The sequence below is a fragment of the Oncorhynchus nerka genome, linkage group LG27 (assembly GCF_034236695.1).
Source record: "Oncorhynchus nerka isolate Pitt River linkage group LG27, Oner_Uvic_2.0, whole genome shotgun sequence".
Taxonomy (NCBI): domain Eukaryota; kingdom Metazoa; phylum Chordata; class Actinopteri; order Salmoniformes; family Salmonidae; genus Oncorhynchus; species Oncorhynchus nerka.
The window spans coordinates 90,493,966-90,515,975 of NC_088422.1; the positions used below are offsets into that span (position 1 = coordinate 90,493,966).

Genomic DNA, 22,010 nt, shown 5'->3' on the forward strand with positions numbered 1-22,010 from the left:
ATTTCTGCTTCATTAGTAAAGATGTGATCAATACATGTGGATGATTTCATTTCTGTGACGTTTGTAAATACCCTGGTAGGTCGACTGATAACCTGAACCAGGCACTGGTTACAGTTTGAAGCTTTTTCTTGAGTGGGCAGCTTGACGAAAGCCAGTCAATATTAAGGTCACCCAGAAAATATACCTCTCTGTTGATATCACATACATGATCAAGCATTTCACACATATTATCCATATACTGACTGTTAGAACTTGGTCTATAGCAACTTCCCACAATAATAGTCTTTAGGTGAGGCAGGTGAACCTGTAGCCATGTTACTTCAACAGTATTTAACATGAGATGCTCTCTAAGCTTTACAGGAATGTGGCTATGAATACAGACCGCAAAAACACCGCCCCCATTGGCATTTATGTCTTTTCTGTAGATGTTATAACCATGTATTGCTTCCACTGTATCATCAAAGTATTATCTAAGTGAGTTTCAGAGATAGTCAGAATATGAATTGAATTTGTTCTTCACTGACTTGCTTGGTTGTTTTTAACAGGAATTCCTGTCAGTTGGCAATTCCTGTCAGCCCCCCTTCATCAAAAGTCGAGATCTTGTTTCATGCGCAACAAAGGTGAGGGTGAATTTCAGATGTTCACTGCTTGAATTGATGGAGTGGAATCGATGAAGTTCCTCTGCTGTGCCCTGGAATAGAAGGAATACAGCATCAATGAAGTGTTTCCAGAGCTTGATATGGTGCAAGAATGGATTGTTAAGGCTGAAAATCACATTCTTCTCAAACAACCCCACATACAGATTGACATAATTCAGTGCCATTTTACAACCCATAGCAGTTCCCTTCTGTTGAATGAACATGTCATTTTAAAACATGGAAATGTTCTTACCAGTTCAACAATACAGGTGGTACTAGGCAATGTACCAGTGGGTCTGTTGACTAAGACTGTGTGCCATAGCTTGTAGGCCTCCCTGGTGGGGGATGTTTGTATACAGGGATTCAACATCAAAGCAAGCGATAAGTATCACTACTGATATTGTGCATTGTCTTAAGGGGGTTAATCATGTCCATAGAATCACATACATATGCAGGGAGAAAGTGGTGGTGTTTAATTGTCCCTGGATCTCATTCACATTATTATTCAGTTTTAACAACCCCACGGCTCCGCCCGTTATCAGCATTATGCACTATCATTTATCTAACGCTTGACTCTGTTCTTTAGGGAGATTATTTGAGACTCTGTATTCTCGTTTCTTATTCAGAATAGGAGACGTCTTTTTCCACCAGTCTGTTTCTAGGGAGGGATTTCTGTATCTGGGCGGACAAAAGGTGGATTTGGCTCCGAAGGGTTTTTCGTTCTTTGGGAAATGTCATTCTCTATTGTGTCACCCATAGCCTGAACACTCACCATACTTGACACATCCACATTTATGGGGCAGAAGATCTCCCTAAGTCTCAATGTACAAAATCATTTCTGAAACTATTGGAGTGTCAGAACCATTACGTGATGCGGTGGGGATGAAAGATCAGCCTTTACTCAAGGCCAACTCACATGAAGTGGTGATGGGATGTGAAGAAAGGTTGATCACACTCAGGCATTCTGACTGCGTGTCCAATATCAGCCTTGCTTTGCTCCTCTGCTCGTCCCACACTTCTTCCACGTCCGCGGTGCTGCTGACCCTCCTGGGCCATTCATGGTTTCCTCTTCTCCCTCGCTCACCCCTCCCATGAAAATCATAGCTGAGTCTGTTTGACCTGACGAAGAGCTGTTTCGGATGGAAACTTTGTCAATAACGCAGTGAATTGGGAGCATAAACAGTAGGCCTTCCTGTTCTTCACATGTATTCTATATTAGCCCAGAACCTCTGTTTTTAAGGATGTGGGTATGACCTTTTCTACAGGCTGAATGGGACACATCCTCAGCACTGACCTTCATGACTGGGTGGGGCTCATGAGATTGAATGGGACACGTCCTCAGCACTGACCTTCATGACTGCGTGGGGCTGATGAGATTGAATGGGATACATTCCACCCTCTCACTGGATTTGTGTGTGTGTGTGTGTGTGTGTGTGTGTGTGTGTGTGTGTGTGTGTGTGCGTGCGTGCGTGCGTGCGTGCGTGCGTGCGTGCGTGCGTGCGACAGAGAATGACATGGTCATGGCTTATAGAACTGTGACGATGGGAGATTTTAAGAAAATGAATCTGTTGACGCATGTAAATGTTGCAGCTAGACTGAGCACATGACTGGAACAGGATCAAGCCAAGGATGGGCTTAAATGGTCTCATCTCCCTGGTCTTTGGTGGTACTTCCACCCATGAAATGAGTGAACAGAGTAGACCGGACAGAAGGTTGCTTCGACACAGACCATTCAACACCTCTCCACCATGGAGGGAGGAAAGTCTTTACACGACTTTAACACAAACTAGATCCAGGAGAGATACTATACTTATAGTGTATAGACTTATCTCTCTTTAAGATATGTCTCCCACACTACCTCCGGGTGGAGACATCTACACCACACAACATCTACACCCCCTCTGAGTAGTACAGTATAAAGACAACGGCTCACTGCGAGATTTACCTTAATACCACTAGACAGCATTTTTGCACTGTTAGACAAATTGAAAATGAAAGGCTTTAAAAACATCCCCACATTTGTGAATCATTGCATTAATAAAGTGTGTAACACTGTGCAATATGGTTTAGATGAGAATCTCCTGTATAGTTTGAAAAGCTATCTTAATTTCATTTGTCTATATACTATGGTATTTACGGTATATGCTACCAGCTGCACTCACACATGAAGCAGGAATGTGGCTTTGGCCACACCACATCCAGGGCTAGTGTGAACAGGAAGATCTGATGGTGAAGTGACACATCTCACTAGACATATTTGACTAATGTAAATCCACCCTACGAACCAGAGAACACCTACAGTACTGGAGATTCTCCACAGATGGAGCTCCCTGGTTCTTTCTGCCAGAGTGATTTGCTCTGGCCCATTATTGCAATGACTGGGATTGGCCAGGCAGTGAAGCCTGGTGTTGCCCTGGCGGAGAGTGACAGACCAGCGGAAGCTACCCGTTGCCATTCCAGCCAATGAGCTGGATCTGGAGAGAGAGCCGGGGAGATCACTGAGACATGGAGGAGACTTATTACATGGGGCTCCGCTCACGCCAACACACAGGGACCCAGGCCCAGTCACATACCCGTACCTGTACGCCAGCACACTGTCATACAGGTCAACCACATGACTTCTGTTTCTGTCAGAGTCTAACAGCCAAATGGATTCTGAAACCTTCTCTTTCAGAGGATAATAACTAACCTTATGAGCTATAAAAAGCTGAGAGAGAAAGAGAGAGAGCGTCAGATTGAAATAGAGTCGAAGAGAAATTAGGGAAGGGGGGATGAGAGAAGAGAGAAGGGATGGATTAGAGGTCGATAGGGGCAATCTTCTCATTGCTGTGCTGTTGAAAGGGTCAATAAAAGGTCACAGCGACAGTAGAGAAATCATGGTTCACAGTGCAGGGGGCGGTCCTTCATCAGCTCACTGTATTTGACTCAGCCTCAGTAAGAGACGATCACTGATGTCAGTACTTCCTGGAACACAAAGAGTGTCTGTTTCTGACAGCTATTTGCAGCATAGGTTGGTATCTAGTGTGGTACTGTATCTTACTCTAATGGGTAATCTGGAGAAAAAACATACTTCATATTTTCAGTATGATCTGGTCTCTGACATCACTCGTTCTGGTATTTCTTCAGTATTTTGCTGGATTATGTGTGTATTTTTTATTATTATTATTGCTAGGCATTACTGCAGTGTTGGAGCTAGAAACAAGTATTACTGCGCTGTTGGAGCAAGAAACAAGTATTACTGCGCTGTTGGAGCTAGAAACAAGTATTACTGCGCTGTTGGAGCTAGAAACAAGTATTACTGCGCTGTTGGAGCTAGAAACAAGTATTACTGCGCTGTTGGAGCTAGAAACAAGTATTAATGCACTGTTGGAGCTAGAAACAAGTATTAATGCACTGTTGGAGCTAGGAACAAGTATTACTGCACTATTGGAGCTAGAAACAAGTATTAATGCACTGTTGGAGCTAGAAACAAGTATTACTGGACTGTTGGAGCTAGAAACAAGTATTAATGCACTGTTGGAGCTAGAAACAAGTATTAATGCACTGTTGGAGCTAGAAACAAGTATTAATGCACTGTTGGAGCTAGAAACAAGTATTAATGCACTGTTGGAGCTAGAAACAAGTATTACTGCACTGTTGGAGCTAGAAACAAGTATTACTGGACTGTTGGAGCTAGAAACAAGTATTACTGCACTGTTGGAGCTAGAAAGAAGCATTTTGCTGCACCTGCAATAACATCTGAAAATCTGTGTACGTGACCAATAAACTTTGATTTGATGACAAATCCCTTTGATCAGACCTCATTAGATTTGAGCAGGGCATTGAAAATGGGTCGTGGATGGGTAATTCCAGCATGACAATGACCCAAAACACACGGCCAAGGCAACAAAGGAGTGGCTCAAGAAGAAGCATATTAAGGTCCTGGAGTGGCCTAGCCAGTCTCCAGACCTTAATCCCATAGAAAATCTGTGGAGGGAGCTGAAGGTTCGAGTTGCCAAACGTCAGCCTCGAAACCTTAATAACTTGGAGAAGATCTGTAAAGAGGTGTGGGACAAAATCCCTCCTGAGATGTGTACAAACCTGGTGTCCAACTACAAGAAACGTCTGACCTCTGTGATTGCCAACAAGGGTTTTGCCACCAAGTACTAAGTCATGTTTTGCAGAGGGGTCAAATACTTATTTCCCTCATTAAAATGCAAATCAATTTATAACATTTTTGACATGTGTTTTTCTGGATTTTTTTGTTGTTATTCTGTCTCTCACTGTTCAGATACACCTACCATTAAAATTATAGACTGATCATTTCTTTGTCAGTGGGCAAATGTACAAAATCAGCAGGGGATCAAATACTTTTTTCCCTCACTGTATATGTAGTCAGTGTGTTGTGATTAACAGTGGTAAGTAATGGTCTGTCATACAGGGGGTTTTAGAGGTGATCTGTAATGATCTCTCTTGTCCCTAGGGCTATGGAGCGAGGGCTGGCCATATTTCTGTGTAGGGTGGCATACATATTTAATATACCCACACGTGCACATGCACTCCCACATGGCAGCTCATACCCAGAAGCACTCATGCATTTCCTGTGTGATTTACACCTAGCTCAGTGTTCTAAATCAGTGCTCCTCATTTCCTGTGTGATTTACACCTAGCTCAGTGTTCTAAATCAGTGCTCCTCATTTCCTGTGTGATTTACACCCAGCTCAGTGTTCTAAATCAGTGCTCCTCATTTCCTGTGTGATTTACACCCAGCTCAGTGTTCTAAATCAGCGTTCCACATTTCCTGTGTGATTTACACCCAGCTCAGTGTTCTAAATCAGCACTCCTCATTTCCTGTGTGATTTACACCCAGCTCAGTGTTCTAAATCAGCGCTCCTCATTTCCTGTGTGATTTACACCTAGCTCAGTGTTCTAAATCAGTGCTCCTCATTTCCTGTGTGATTTACACCTAGCTCAGTGTTCTAAATCAGTGCTCCTCATTTCCTGTGTGATTTACACCCAGCTCAGTGTTCTAAATCAGTGCTCCTCATTTCCTGTGTGATTTACACCCAGCTCAGTGTTCTAAATCAGCGCTCCTCATTTCCTGTGTGATTTACACCTAGCTCAGTGTTCTAAATCAGTGCTCCTCATTTCCTGTGTGATTTACACCTAGCTCAGTGTTCTAAATCAGTGCTCCTCATTTCCTGTGTGATTTACACCTAGCTCAGTGTTCTAAATCAGTGCTCCTCATTTCCTGTGTGATTTACACCCAGCTCAGTGTTCTAAATCAGCGCTCCTCATTTCCTGTGTGATTTACACCTAGCTCAGTGTTCTAAATCAGTGCTCCTCATTTCCTGTGTGATTTACACCTAGCTCAGTGTTCTAAATCAGTGCTCCTCATTTCCTGTGTGATTTACACCCAGCTCAGTGTTCTAAATCAGTGCTCCTCATTTCCTGTGTGATTTACACCCAGCTCAGTGTTCTAAATCAGCGCTCCTCATTTCCTGTGTGATTTACACCTAGCTCAGTGTTCTAAATCAGTGCTCCTCATTTCCTGTGTGATTTACACCTAGCTCAGTGTTCTAAATCAGTACTCCTCATTTCCTGTGTGATTTACACCTAGCTCAGTGTTCTACATCAGTGCTCCTCATTTCCTGTGTGATTTACACCCAGCTCAGTGTTCTAAATCAGCGCTCCTCATTTCCTGTGTGATTTACACCTAGCTCAGTGTTCTAAATCAGTGCTCCTCATTTCCTGTGTGATTTACACCCAGCTCAGTGTTCTAAATCAGCGCTCCTCATTTCCTGTGTGATTTATACCTAGCTCAGTGTTCTAAATCAGTGCTCCTCATTTCCTGTGTGATTTACACCCAGCTCAGTGTTCTAAATCAGCACTCCTCATTTCCTGTGTGATTTACACCTAGCTCAGTGTTCTAAATCAGTGCTCCTCATTTCCTGTGTGATTTACACCTAGCTCAGTGTTCTAAATCAGTGCTCCGGTGTTGAAATGAGCTGGGCTGTTCTCACAGGCCACTTCAGTAGGGAGGTAATCTGTGTGTGCAGAGTTATCACCCTGAGAGAATGAACACACACATATCGTACACACACACACACACACACACACACACACACACACACACACACACACACACACACACACACACACACACACTCAAACCTATTGCTTGAATAAAAAGCAAACCTGGTTTAAAAAACAGATAAAGGCACTGCATCTCAGTGTTTGAGGCGTCACTACAGACACCCTGGTTCGAATCCAGGCTGTATCAGAATTGGCTGCGATTGGGAGTCCCATAGGGCGGGGCACAATTATTTAGCGTCATCAGAGTTTGGCCAGTGTAGGCCGTCATTGTATATAATAATTTGTTTTTAATAAGGATTGGACCCTTTTTTTTAAATGTTCGCCTAAAATGACATATTCAAATCTAACTGCCTGTAGCTCAGGACCTGAAGCAAGGATATGCATATTTTTGATACCATTTGAAAGGAAACACTTTGAAGTTTGTGGAAATGTGAAATTAATGTAGGAGAATAACACACATTAGATCTGGTAAAAGATAATACAAAGAAAAAAACGTGTTTTTTTGTTGTTGTACCATCATCTTTGCAAGAGAAAGGCCATAATGTATTATTCCAGCCAAGGCGCAATTTAGATGTGCACTGTTTTAGACTGATCAATGAACTATTGCATTTCTGTTGAAAATGTTGTATTGAGAATGTGCCTAATTGGTTTATTAATACATGTTCAAGTTCATAACTGTGCACTCTCCTAAAACAATAGCATGGTATTCATTCTGCTACTGTAATTTGGACAGTGCAGTTAGATTAACAAGAATTTAAGCTTTCTGCCAATATCAGATGTTTCTATGTCCTGGGAAATGTTCTTGTTACTTACAACCTCATGCTAATCACATTAGCCTGTAGAGTTTAACTGACTTGCCTAGTTAAATAAAGGTTACTTAAAAAAACACACAGTATACACAAGTCACATTCAGCCCCTGGCTCTCATCACTAGACACAGAGTAGATCCAGGAAGATTAGAGATCTGACAGAATCAGAATGGGTCTAGGCAATATGGTGAAACCTAGCCTACCAGGATACACCTATGCAATCCTTCTAGGTTTCTGAGGGGAGGTTTGGGACTTGGTGAAGGCCATTCAGGGGAAACAGAGGGACAGATACACACAGAACTAGGACCTCCGGTAAATCACACTGCCCTGACATTCTACTGTACATCCATTCAGAGTCTGAGTTTCAGACACTTATTCAGTTGTGCTTGTGTGCCAGCTCACACTGTGTTTAGCCTACATATTACAGCTTCACTGAAGGATAAATGGCTTAACAAAGTGTTCTGATCCGTTATTGATAGAACTCTGTTCAGTTTAATCTCAATGACATGATGCATTGTAGAAATGAGCGGGCTTCATAATGAAAGTGGATTGCATTGGAATACAGCTTTTCAATGTGCTAGAGGATCTATGAATCACCCAGGTGGGTGGTACACACTGGTGGCGGATGAGGGATGAGGCAGAGACGTCACGTAAAGGGCTTTGAGCACTTTGCTTCTATATTGTGTTTTTGTTTTCTTCAATCAATCAATGATTCATTATAGTATTAAAGGAAAAGTCCACCCAAAACTATCATTTGGTATTTGTTTCATAAGTCTATTGTTGACATAGTCATAACATTTTGTCTGTCAAAGTTGAAGTGTACCTATGATGAAAATTACAGGCCTCTCTCGTCTTTTTAAGTGGGAGAACTTGCAATTGGTGGCTGACTAAATACTTTTTGCCCCACTGTAGCTTTACAGAAGTCATCCCTGTATGATGCATTTTCATCATATGATGCTGCGTTTTGTGTCATATGATGCAAAATGCATCATACCGGGAGTATTTCTGTACGTTTTTGAAAGTTCGATATCTGGAAAAGTTTTGCTTTATGTTGCAGAGAGCTGTGGGACTTTTGTGGGGTCAAAAGATTACTATTGCAGCATTTAGCAGATTTATCCAGACAGACTTACAGTAGTTAGTGCATACATTTTCATACTTTTTGTACTAGTCCCCACGGGAATCGAACCATATGTGTTAGACATGCAAAAGGACTTTCGACCACTACTCCTCTATATACTGTATGCACAACAAAACTAGATGACCTGGCGATTCAGAGAGTTCCATAACAAGCTGTGCTCACAGGTCCTGGTGTTCTATATGTGAACTGAGCTGACGTTCTATCTACATGTACATAATTTACAACGTTTAATATTCAACTAAAAGTCTGTGGTAATGTTTCATCTCATTACTTAGGCAAAGGGTTCCTAAAGCGCCAGACCAGCCTAGACGGACTGTCTTCCTAAGGCATAAAACATTCATGAGAGTGAAGGGAGATCAAGGTGTTTTCTCTAAGAAATCCTATCCAGAACTCCAGAGACTTTGTTTGTCTGTAAGAATTCCCAGGGTTGAAAACAATATATATCATTTAACTAGGCAAGTCAGTTAAGAACAAATTCTTATTTATAATTACAGCCTACCCGGCCAAACCCCGGATGACACTGAGCCAATTGTGCGCTGCCTATGGGACTCCCAATCATGGCCAGATGTGATACAACCTGGAATCGAACCAGGGACTGACACCCCTTGCACTGAGATGCAGTGCCTTAGACCGCTGCGTCACTCGGGGAGCCTATAACTCAGTAGCCTTGACGTTTCTCTAGGCATCTGTGATTGGATTTGTGTATAGATGGGTGGATGGATGGAGATGAAGTGGGTGTTGTGGGTAAAATTACAAGATTATTTTATAATGCTGTTATTGGATCAAATGGTTGTTTTATGCAACAGAATAGGGGTTCTTAGAGCTCTATTGTGTCTGTGTGAACTGAGAGTGGGCCTCTGGGGCTTAATGCTGACAGAAGATTTACAATGCTTTGGGCCACATTCTATTCATGTGAAAGAGATTGCTCCGGTTTGACTGGAAGGTAACAGGGAGAGATGGCTCCGGTATGGATAATTATGAGAAAAAAACCTTGTTTTGGGGCTAGACCCTGGTTTCTACACAATGAGAACAGTCTTTACAGCAGATACTGTCTGCTGTGAATTATTAGTATCTTTCATACAAATCCTAATTTACATTTAAGTCATTTAGCAGACGCTCTTATCCAGAGCGACTAATCTTGTGACCCATTCCATACATCTGTTGTTTGTGATGAACATTCAGGAGGATGTACTTTGCTGTGGCTCAAATCCACTCATTGGGCTCTCAACTAATCATCTAGGGGTGGGTCGTCGACCAGATTGATTATCGCAATAATTAATCAATGATATTAATACATTTTGAATAAAGTGATATTTTATTTTATCTTTATTTAACTAGGCACGTCAGTTAAGAACAAATTCTTATTTACAATGACGGCCTAGGAACAGTGGGTTAACTGCCTGTTCAGGGGGAGAACGACAGATTCGTACCTTGTCAGCTCAGGGGTTTGAACTTGCAACCTTCCAGTTACTAGTCCAACGCTCTAACCACTAGGCTACCCTGCCGCCCCATATCATGATTGGTGATTGATCTCTCCTCAGTATTGATTGGTATTACCTGAATACATGTCACCATGATTAGATCTACTCTCATGATGGACATTAATCTCATAAACGTCTGTATGTCACCTCACAAGAGGGACATCTTGTCCACCCTTCGTGTCGTTGTTTGCAGACTTGGGGTGTGACTCTGGTTAAATGTATAGGATGACGCTCAGCTTGCAGGCAGCATTTTCAGACTTTGGGTGTGTGACTAGTTAAATGTATAGGATGACGCTCAGCTTGCAGGCAGCATTTTCAGACTTTGGGTGTGTGACTAGTTAAATGTATAGGATGACGCTCAGCCTGCAGGCAGCATTTTCAGACTTTGGGTGTGTGACTAGTTAAATGTATAGGATGACGCTCAGCTTGCAGGCAGCATTTGGGTGTGTGACTAGTTAAATGTATTGGATGACGCCAGCTTGCAGGCAATCTTTCCTAGCCCGCCAGCCCAGTCAAGGTGTGTGTGTGTTTGTGTGTGTGTGTGTGCGTGTGTGTGTGTGTGCTACTAAAAAGAGCTATGATCCTCACCTTCAATCCCCAGACTCCCCAGTGCTTCAACATATTCAGCAGGATATAATTTACAGTAAAGGAATGTGAGTTGGTATTCTCGTCTTTATCTCTGTGTTTTTAAGGCACAGAGGCTGTGTCCGAATACACATACGCGAGTCTTACATCGTTTATAGTATGTGACATGCCAAATAGTCTGGGTAGCCATTTGACTAGATGATCAGGAGCCTTATGGCTTGGGGGTAGAAGCTGTTTAGAAGCCTCATGGACCTAGACTTGGTGCTCGGTACCGCTTGCCGTGCGGAAGCAGAGAGAACAGTCTATGACTAGTGTGGCCGGAGTCTTTGACAATTTTTAGGCCTTTCTCTGACACCGCCTGGTATAGAGGTCCTTGGCCTCAGTGATGTACTGGGGCCGTTCGATTACCCTCTGTAGTGCCTTGCGGTCGGAGCCCGAGCAGTTGCCGTACCAGGCAGTGATGCAACCAGTCAGCCATGCTCTCGACGGTGCAGCTGTAGAACCTTTTGAGGATCTCAAAACCCATGCCAAATCTTTTCAGACTCTTTAGGGGAATAGATTTTGTCGTGCCCTCTTCACGCTGTCCTGGTGTGCTTTGGACCATGTTAGTTTGTTGGTGATGTGCCTCTTCACGGCTGTCTTGGTGTGCTTGGACCATGTTAGTTTGTTGGTGATGTGGACACCAAGGAACTTGAAGTTCTTAACCTGCTCCACTGCAGCCCCGTCAGTGAGAATGGGGGCGTGCTCGGTCCTATTTCTCCTGTAGTCCACAATCATCTCCTTTGTCTTGATCACATTGAGGGAGAGGTTGTTGTCCTGGCGCCACACGGCCAGGTCTCGGACCTCCTCCCTATAGGCTGTCTTGTCGATTTCGGTGATCAGACCGACAACGTTGTCATCGGCAAATGTAATGATGGTGTTGGAGTTGTGCCTGGCCGTGCAGTCATGAGTGAACAGGGAGTACAGGAGGGGACTGAGCATGCACTGCTGAGGGGCCCCTGTGTTGAGGATCAGCGTGGCGGATGTGTTGTTACCTACCCTTACCCTCAAGAAGTCCAGGATCCAGTTGCGGAGGGGAGGTGTTTAGTCCCAGGATCCTTAGCTTATTGATGAGCTTTGAGGGCACTATGGACTTGAACGCTGAGCTGTAGTCAATGAATAGCATTTTCACATAGGTGTTCCTTTTGTCCAGGTGGGAAAGGGCAGTGTGGAGTGCAATAGAGATTGCATCATCTGTGGATCTGTTGGAGTGGTATGCAAATTGGAGTGGGTCTAGGGTTTCTGGGATGACCATGACCAGCCTTTCAGTAGTGAGTTAATGGGTTTTACTCTTTATTAAAAGCTGCCATCCAGTGCTGTGTTTTTATGGACCATATAGTTTTCTCTCTGGTTGGTGTGTGACCCAAGACGGCATCGCCTTTACTGAGATATGCCATTATCACTGACCTGTTCCTTTTCCTTGGCTCAAGGACGGAGCCATTTTCATTTCACTTCCTGGTGCCTTTGATGTCAGAGGTCATATTAAGCTGTCTTAGTGTGTCACTGTGTTGATTTCACCGTGCCACCCTCATGGGGTCCTGTGATTGGCTGAGCCCTGCTGGGATGGTTTCCATAGAGATGTAAAGGTCACGTGGTTGATAACGGTTACAGAGGATGACGATACAGTACCCAAGCTCTGTGGATGGTTTCCTAAGGGCCCAATCCCCTCTCCCCTCTCTGCTCTTCTCTCTCCTCTCCTCTCTCCTCTCTGCTCTCTCCTCTGCTCTCTCCCTCTGCTCTCTCCTCTCTGCTCTCTCCTCTCTCCTTCTCTCTTCTCTCTCCTCTCCTCTCCTCCCTCTGCTCTCTCCTCTCCTCTCCGCTCTCATCTCTGCTCTCTCCTCTCTCCTTCTCTCTCCTCTCTCCCCCTCTCCTCCGCTCTCTCCTCTCCTCTCTGCTCTTCTCCTCTCTCCTCTGCTCTTCTCTCTCCTCTGCTCTTCTCTCCCTCTCCTCTCCGCTCTCTTCCTCTCCCTCTGCTCTTCTCTCCCTCTCTCCTCTCTGCCTTCTCTCTCCTCTCTGCTCTTCTCTCTCTCCTCTCTCCTCTCTGCTCTCTCCCTCTCTGCTCTCTCCTCTCTCCTCTCTGCTCCTCCTCTCCTCTCTGCTCCCTCCTCTCCTCTCCGCTCTCTCCTCTCTGCTCTTCTCTCTCCTCTCTCCTCTCTGCTCTTCTCTCTCCTCTCTGCTCTTCTCTCTCCCTCCTCTCTGCTCTCCTCTCTCCTCTCTGCTCTTCTCTCTCCCTCTTCTCTCTCTTCTCTCCTCTCTGCTGCTGCTCTCTCCTCTCTGCTCTCTGTTCTTCTCTCTCCCCCTCTCTGCTCTCTCCGCTCTCTCCTCTCCTCTCTGCTCCTCTCTCCCTCTCTGCTCTCTCCTCTTCTCTCTCCCTCTCTGCTCTCTCCTCTCCGCTCTCTCCTCTCCTCTCTCTCCTCTCTGCTCTTCTCCTCCTCTCTGCTCTTCTCTCTCCTCTTCCCTCTCTGCTCCACACAAATAAACCAGAGATCATAGTACTGTGGTTCTGTCTCAATTAACACACGATTCCCTTATAGTGCACTCCTTTTGACCAGACAAAATGAGTGCACGCATATGGGGTTATCATTTTCTCAGATAGTACAATACTTAGACCAGAGAAAATGAGTGCACTTTCACTATATAGGGAATAGGGTGCTATTTGACACTGGAACTCTGCTTTGAAGGGGTTCTGTGCTCTGTCTATGAACACTACCAGTGCTCAATGAGTGATTATGAGTGATTTATTGTGGATATTTTCAATGATCAATTTGCCTTCAGGCGGGCTGGCGGGTGGTTTGTCACGGTATACATCAGGAACAGTGTCTGGAACATGGTTAGTGACAGAGAAGGGGATGAAAATATGAAATGATTGGAGGAGGATTCTCTAATGAATGTGTTGTGTAAAGAGCAGGGAAAGGCTGAGCTACGGAACCACACACAGCTCTAGAGGTTCAGAAACACTCTCTCTCTCTCTCTCTCTCTCTCTCTCTCTCTGTCTCTCTCTCTCTCTCTCTCTCTCTCTCTCTCTGTCTCTCTCTCTCTCTCTCTCTCTCTCTCTCTCGCTCTGAGGGCAGTGTGTTCCCTTGCTGTGGTTTGTGTGGAAGCAACAGGATGTTGTGACCTTCATATCTCTCACCAGGCCCGCTGGGTGCATAAACACCCACCTTCCACATCTAATACTCCCACACACCTCTATCCCACCTCTAATCTCACCCTGCCACCCTGTCCCAGGAGAGTCCCCTGTTCACCCTGCTACCCTGTCCCAGGAGAGTCCCCTGTTCACCCTGCTACCCTGTCCCAGGAGAGTCCCCTGTTCACCCTGTCCCAGGAGAGTCCCTGTTCACCCTGTCCCAGGAGAGTCCCCTGTTCACCCTGCTACACTGTACCAGTAGTCCCCTGTTCACCCCTGCCACCTTGTCCCAGGAGAGTCCCCTTTCACCCTGACACCCTGTCCCAGGAGAGTCCCCTGTTCACCCTGACACCCTGTCCCAGGAGAGTCCCCTGTTCACCCTGGACACCCAGTCCCAGGAGAGTCCCCTGTTCACCCTGTCCCAGGAGAGTCCCTGTTCACCCTGTCCCAGGAGAGTCCACTGTTCACCCTGCTACACTGTCCCAGTAGTCCCCTGTTCACCCTGCCACCTTGTCCCAGGAGAGTCCCCTGTTCACCCTGACACCCTGTCCCAGGAGGAGTCCCCTGTTCACCCTGCCACCCAGTCCCAGGAGAGTCCCCTGTTCACCCTGCTACCCTGTCCCAGGAGAGTCCCCTGTTCACCCTGTCCCAGGAGAGTCCCCTGTTCACCCTGCCACCCTGTCCCAGGAGAGACCCCTGTTCACCCTGCTACCCTGTCCCAGGAGAGTCCCCTGTTCCCCCTGCCACCCAGTCCCAGGAGAGTCCCCTGTTCACCCTGGACCCTGTCCCAGGAGAGTTCCCTGTTCACCCTGCTACCCTGTCCCAGGAGAGTCCCCTGTTCACCCTGCCACCCAGTCCCAGGAGAGTCCCCTGTTCACCCTACCACCCAGTCCCAGGAGAGTCCCCTGTTCACCCTGCCACCCTGTCCCAGGAGAGTCCCCTGTTCACCCTGTCACCCAGTCCCAGGAGAGTCCCCTGTTCACCCTGCCACCCTGTCCCAGGAGAGTTCCCTGTTCACCCTGCTACCCTGTCTCAGGAGAGTCCCCTGTTCACCCTGCCACCCAGTCCCAGGAGAGTCCCTGTTCACCCTGCCACCCAGTCCCAGGAGAGTCCCCTGTTCACCCAGTCCCAGGAGAGTCCCCTGTTCACCCTGCCACCCAGTCCCAGGAGAGTCCCCTGTTCACCCTGCCACCCAGTCCCAGGAGAGTCCCTGTTCACCCTGCCACCCTGTCCCAGGAGAGTCCCTGTTCACCCTGCTACCCTGTCCCAGGAGGAGTCCCCTGTTCACCCTGCCACCCTGTCCCAGGAGAGTCCTCTGTTCACCCTGCCACCCTGTCCCAGGAGAGTCCCCTGTTCACCCTGGAGAGTCCCTGTTCACCCTGCCACCCTGTCCCAGGAGAGTCCCCTGTTCACCCTGCCACCCTGTCCCAAGAGAGTCCCCTGTTCACCCCAGTCCCAGGAGAGTCCCCTGTTCACCCCTGCCACCCTGTCCCAGGAGAGTCCCCTGTTCACCCTGCCACACAGTCCCAGGAGAGTCCCCTGTTCACCCTGCCACCCTGTCCCAGGAGAGTTCCCTGTTCACCCTGCTACCCTGTCCCAGGAGAGTCCCCTGTTCACCCTGCCACCCAGTCCCAGGAGAGTCCCCTGTTCACCCTGCCACCCAGTCCCAGGAGAGTCCCTGTTCACCCAGTCCCAGGAGAGTCCCCTGTTCACCCTGCCACCCAGTCCCAGGAGAGTCCCCTGTTCACCCTGCTACCCTGTCCCAGGAGAGTCCCCTGTTCACCCTGCCACCCTGTCCCAGGAGAGTTCCCTGTTCACCCTGCTACCCTGTCCCAGGAGAGTCCCCTGTTCACCCTGCCACCCAGTCCCAGGAGAGTCCCCTGTTCACCCTGCCACCCAGTCCCAGGAGAGTCCCCTGTTCACCCAGTCCCAGGAGAGTCCCCTGTTCACCCTGCCACCCAGTCCCAGGAGAGTCCCCTGTTCACCCTGCCACCCAGTCCCAGGAGAGTCCCCTGTTCACCCTGCTACCCTGTCCCAGGAGAGTCCCCTGTTCACCCTGCCACCCTGTCCCAGGAGAGTCCCTCTGTTCACCCTGCCACCCTGTCCCAGGAGAGTCCCCTGTTCACCCTGCCACCCTGTCCCAGGAGAGTCCCCTGTTCACCCTGCCACCCTGTCCCAGGAGAGTCCCCTGTTCACCCTGCCACCCTGTCCCAGGAGAGTCCCCCTGTTCACTCCAGGGAGAGTCCCCTGTTCACCCTGCCACCCTGTCCCAGGAGAGTCCCTGTTCACCCTGCCACCCAGTCCCAGGAGAGTCCCTGTTCACCCTGCCACCCCTGTCCCAGGAGAGTCCCCTGTTCACCCTGCTACCCTGTCCCAGGAGAGTCCCTGTTCACCCTGCCACCCAGTCCCAGGAGAGTCCCCTGCCACCCTGTCCCAGGAGAGTCCCTGCACCCAGTCCCAGGAGAGTCCCCTGTTCACCCTGCCACCCTGTCCCAGGAGAGTCCCCCTGTTCACCCTGCCACCCTGTCCCAGGAGAGTCCCCTGTTCACCCCTGCCACCCTGTCCCAGGAGAGTCCCCTGTTCACCCTGCCACCCTGTCCCAGGAGAGTCCCTGTTCACCCTGCCACCCTGTCCCAGGAGAGTCCCCTGTTCACCCTGCCACCCTGTCCCAGGAGAGTCCCCTGTTCACCCTGCCACCCTGTCCCAGGAGAGTCCCTGTTCACCCAGTCCCAGGAGAGTCCCCTGTTCACCCTGCCACCCTGTCCCAGGAGAGTCCCCTGTTCACCCTGCCACACAGTCCCAGGAGAGTCCCCTGTTCACCCTGCCACCCTGTCCCAGGAGAGTTCCCTGTTCACCCTGCTACCCTGTCCCAGGAGAGTCCCCTGTTCACCCTGCCACCCAGTCCCAGGAGAGTCCCCTGTTCACCCTGCCACCCAGTCCCAGGAGAGTCCCCTGTTCACCCTGCCAGTCCCAGGAGAGTCCCCTGTTCACCCTGCCACCCAGTCCCAGGAGAGTCCCCTGTTCACCCTGCTACCCTGTCCCAGGAGAGTCCCCTGTTCACCCTGCCACCCTGTCCCAGGAGAGTCCCCTGTTCACCCTGCTACCCTGTCTCAGGAGAGTCCCCTGTTCACCCTGCCACCCAGTCCCAGGAGAGTCCCTGTTCACCCTGCCACCCAGTCCCAGGAGAGTCCCCTGTTCACCCAGTCCCAGGAGAGTCCCCTGTTCACCCTGCCACTCCAGTCCCAGGAGAGTCCCCTGTTCACCCTGCCACCCAGTCCCAGGAGAGTCCCCTGTTCACCCTGCCCCTGTCCCAGGAGAGTCCCCTGTTCACCCTGCCACCCTGTCCCAGGAGAGTCCTCTGTTCACCCTGCCACCCTGTCCCAGGAGAGTCCCTGTTCACCCTGCCACCCTGTCCCAGGAGAGTCCCCTGTTCACCCAGGAGAGTCCTGTTCACCCTGCCACCCTGTCCCAGGAGAGTCCCCTGTTCACCCTGCCCCCTGTCCCAGGAGAGTCCCCTGTTCACCCAGTCCCAGGAGAGTCCCCTGTTCACCCTGCCACCCTGTCCCAGGAGAGTCCCCTGTTCACCCTGCCACACAGTCCCAGGAGAGTCCCTGTTCACCCTGCCACCCTGTCCCAGGAGAGTTCCCTGTTCACTGCTACCCTGTCCCAGGAGAGTCCCCTGTTCACCCTGCCACCCAGTCCCAGGAGAGTCCCCTGTTGCCTGCCCAGTCCCAGGAGGTCCCCTGTTCACCCAGTCCCAGGAGAGTCCCCTGTTCACCCTGCCACCCAGTCCCAGGAGAGTCCCCTGTTCACCCTGCCACCCAGTCCCAGGAGAGTCCCCTGTTCACCCTGCTACCCTGTCCCAGGAGAGTCCCCTGTTCACCCTGCCACCCTGTCCCAGGAGAGTCCTCCTGTTCACTCTGCCACCCTGTCCCAGGAGAGTCCCCTGTTCACCCTGCCACCCAGTCCCAGGAGAGTCCCCTGTTCACCCTGCCACCCAGTCCCAGGAGAGTCCCCTGTTCACCCTGCCACCCAGTCCCAGGAGAGTCCCCTGTTCACCCTGCCACCCAGTCCCAGGAGAGTCCCTGTTCACCCTGCCACCCAGTCCCAGGAGAGTCCCCTGTTCACCCTGCCACCCAGTCCCAGGAGAGTCCCCTGTTCACCCTGCTACCCTGTCCCAGGAGAGTCCCCTGTTCACCCTGCCGCCCTGTCCCAGGAGAGTCCCTGTTCACCCTGCCACCCTGTCCCAGGAGAGTCCCCTGTTCACCCTGCTACCCTGTCCCAGGAGGAGTCCCCCTGTTCACCCTGCCACCCTGTCCCAGGAGAGTCCCCTGTTCACCCTGCCACCCTGTCCCAGGAGAGTCCCCTGTTCACCCAGTCCCAGGAGAGTCCCTGTTCCACCCCCTGTCCCAGGAGAGTCCCCTGTTCACCCTGCCACAGTCCCAGGAGAGTCCCCTGTTCACCCTGCCACCCTGTCCCAGGTGAGTCCCCTGTTCACCCTGCTACCCTGTCCCAGGAGAGTCCCCTGTTCACCCTGCTACCCTGTCCCAGGGGAGTCCCCCACCACCCTGCCACCCAGTCCCAAGCCCCTGTCACCCAGTCCCAGGAGAGTCCCCTGTTCACCCTGCCACCCAGTCCCAGGAGAGTCCCCTGTTCACCCTGCCACCCAGTCCCAGGAGAGTCCCCTGTTCACCCTGCCCCCTGTCCCAGGAGAGTCCCCTGTCCACCCTGCCACCCTGTCCCAGGAGAGTCCTCTGTTCACCCTTGCCACCCTGTCCCAGGAGAGTCCCCTGTTCACCCTGCCACCCAGTCCCAGGAGCCTGTTCACTCCCCAAGCCACCCAGTCCCAGGAGAGTCCCCTTGTCACCCTGCCACCCAGTCCCAGGAGAGTCCCCTGTTCACTCCTGCTACCCAGTCCCAGGAGAGTCCCCTGTTCACCCTGCCACCCAGTCCCAGGAGAGTCCCCGTTCACCCTGCCACCCTGTCCCAGGAGAGTCCTCTGTTCACCCTGCCACCCTGTCCCAGGAGAGTCCCCTCGTTCACCCTGCCACCCTGTCCCAGGAGAGTCCCCTGTTCACCCTGCCACCCTGTCCCAGGAGAGTCCCCTGTTCACCCTGCCACCCTGTCCCAGGAGAGTCCCCTGTCTACCCAGTCCCAGGAGAGTCCCCTGTTCACCCTACACTCTGTCCCAGGAGAGTCCCCGTTCACCCTGCCACACAGTCCCAGGAGAGTCCTGTTCACTCCTGCCACCCTGTCCCAGGAGAGTTCCCTGTTCACCCTGCTACCCTGTCCCAGGAGAGTCCCCTGTTCACCCTGCCACCCAGTCCCAGGAGAGTCCCCTGCCACCCAGTCCCAGGAGAGTCCCCTGTTCACCCAGTCCCAGGAGAGTCCCCTGTTCACCCCTGCCACCCAGTCCCAGGAGAGTCCCCTGTTCACCCCTGCCACCCAGTCCCAGGAGAGTCCCCTGTTCACCCTGCTACCCTGTCCCAGGAGAGTCCCCTGTTCACCTGCCACCCTGTCCCAGGAGAGTCCCTCTGTTCACCCTGCCACCCTGTCCCAGGAGAGTCCCCTGTTCACCCTGCCACCCCTGTCCCAGGAGAGTCCCCTGTTCACCTGCCACCCTGTCCCAGGAGAGTCCCTGTTCACCCAGTCCCAGGAGAGTCCCCTGTTCACCCTGCCACCCCTGTCCCAGGAGAGTCCCCTGTTCACCCTGCCACACAGTCCCAGGAGAGTCCCCTGTTCACCCTGCCACCCTGTCCCAGGAGAGTTCCCTGTTCACCCTAAGTTACCCTGTCCCAGGAGAGTCCCCCTGTTCTACCCTGCCACCCAGTCCCAGGAGAGTCCCCCTGTTCACCCCCAAGTCACCCAGTCCCAGGGAGAGTCCCCTGTTCACCCAGTCCCAGGAGAGTCCCCTGTTCACCCCTGCCACCCAGTCCCAGGAGAGTCCCCTGTTCACCCTGCTACCCTGTCCCAGGAGAGTCCCCTGTTCACCCTGCCACCCTCTGTCCCAGGAGAGTTCCCTCGTTCACCCCTGCTACCCTGTCTCAGGAGAGTCCCCTGTTCACCCTGCCACCCAGTCCCAGGAGAGTCCCCTGTTCACCCTGCCACCCAGTCCCAGGAGAGTCCCCTGTTCACCCAGTCCCAGGAGAGTCCCGTTCACCCTGCCACCCAGTCCCAGGAGAGTCCCCTGTTCACCCTGCCACCCAGTCCCAGGAGAGTCCCCTGTTCACCCTGCTACCCTGTCCCAGGAGAGTCCCCTGTTCACCCTGCCACCCTGTCCCAGGAGAGTCCTCTCTGTTCACCCTGCCACCCTGTCCCCAGGAGAGTCCCCTGTTCACCCTGCCACCCTGTCCCAGGAGAAAGTCCCCCTGTTCACCCTGCCACCCTGTCCCAGGAGAGTCCCCTGTTCACCCTGCCACCCTGTCCCAGGAGAGTCCCTGTTCACCCCTGCCACCCTGTCCCAGGAGTCCCCCTGTTCACCCAGTCCCAGGAGAGTCCCCTGTTCACCCTGCCACCCTGTCCCAGGAGAGTCCCCTGTTCACCCTGCCACACAGTCCCAGGAGGAGTCCCCTGTTCACCCCCCACCCTGTCCCAGGAGAGTTCCCTGTTCACTCCTGCTACCCTGTCCCAGGAGGTCCCCTGTTCACCCTGCCACCCAGTCCCAGGAGAGTCCCCTGCCACCCAGTCCCAGGAGAGTCCCCTGTTCACCCAGTCCCAGGAGAGTCCCTGTCACCCTGCCACCCAGTCCCAGGAGAGTCCCCTGTTCACCCTGCCACCCAGTCCCAGGAGAGTCCCCTGTTCACCCTGCTACCCTGTCCCAGGAGAGTCCCCTGTTCACCCCTGCCACCCTGTCCCAGGAGAGTCCTCTGTTCACCCTGCCACCCTGTCCCAGGAGGTCCCCTGTTCACCCTGCCACCCAGTCCCAGGAGAGTCCCCTGTTCACCCTGCCACCCAGTCCCAGGAGAGTCCCCTGTTCACCCTGCCACCCCAGTCCCAGGAGAGTCCCCTGTTCACCTGCCACCCAGTCCCAGGAGAGTCCCCTGTTCACCCTGCCACCCAGTCCCAGGAGAGTCCCCTGTTCACCCTGCCACCCAGTCCCAGGAGAGTCCCTGTTCACCCTGCCCCTGTCCCAGGAGAGTCCCCTGTTCACCCTGCCGCCCTGTCCCAGGAGAGTCCTCTGTTCACCCTGCCACCCTGTCCCAGGAGTCCCCGTTCACCCTGCCACCCTGTCCCAGGAGGTCCCCTGTTCACCCTGCCACCCTGTCCCAGGAGAGTCCCTGTTCACCCTGCCCCTGTCCCAGGAGAGTCCCTGTTCACCCAGTCCCAGGAGAGTCCCTGTTCACCCTACCACCCTGTCCCAGGAGAGTCCCCTGTTCACCCCTGCCACAGTCCCAGGAGAGTCCCCTGTTCACCCTGCCACCCTGTCCCAGGTGAGTTCCCTGTTCACCCTGGGCTACCCTGTCCCAGGAGAGTCCCCTGTTCACCCTGCCACCCAGTCCCAGGAGAGTCCCCTGTTCACCCTTGCCACCCAGTCCCAGGAGAGTTCCCTGTTCACTCCAGTCCCAGGAGAGTCCCCTGTTCACCCTGCCACCCAGTCCCAGGAGAGTCCCCTGTTCACCCTGCCACCCAGTCCCAGGAGAGTCCCCTGTTCACCCTGCTACCCTGTCCCAGGAGAGTCCCCTGTTCACCCTGCCACCCTGTCCCAGGAGAGTCCTCTGTTCACTCTGCCACCCTGTCCCAGGAGAGTCCCCTGTTCACCCTGCCACCCAGTCCCAGGAGAGTCCCCTGTTCACCCTGCCACCCAGTCCCAGGAGAGTCCCCTGTTCACCCTGCCACCCAGTCCCAGGAGAGTCCCCTGTTCACCCTGCCACCCAGTCCCAGGAGAGTCCCCTGTTCACCCTGCCACCCAGTCCCAGGAGAGTCCCCTGTTCACCCTGCCACCCAGTCCCAGGAGAGTCCCCTGTTCACCCTGCCACCCTGTCCCAGGAGAGTCCCCTGTTCACCCTGCCACCCTGTCCCAGGAGAGTCCCCTGTTCACCCTGCTACCCAGTCCCAGGAGAGTCCCCTGTTCACCCTGCCACCCTGTCCCAGGAGAGTCCCCTGTTCACCCTGCTACCCT

General features: G+C 51.6%; 1 pseudogene; it reads left to right on the plus strand.

Annotated features, from left to right (window-relative positions):
- Nucleotides 1-3,012: 3,012 nt before the first annotated feature.
- LOC115119442 (homeodomain-interacting protein kinase 3-like) overlaps nucleotides 3,013-22,010 on the plus strand; it is a 33,181-nt pseudogene continuing 14,183 nt past the window's right edge.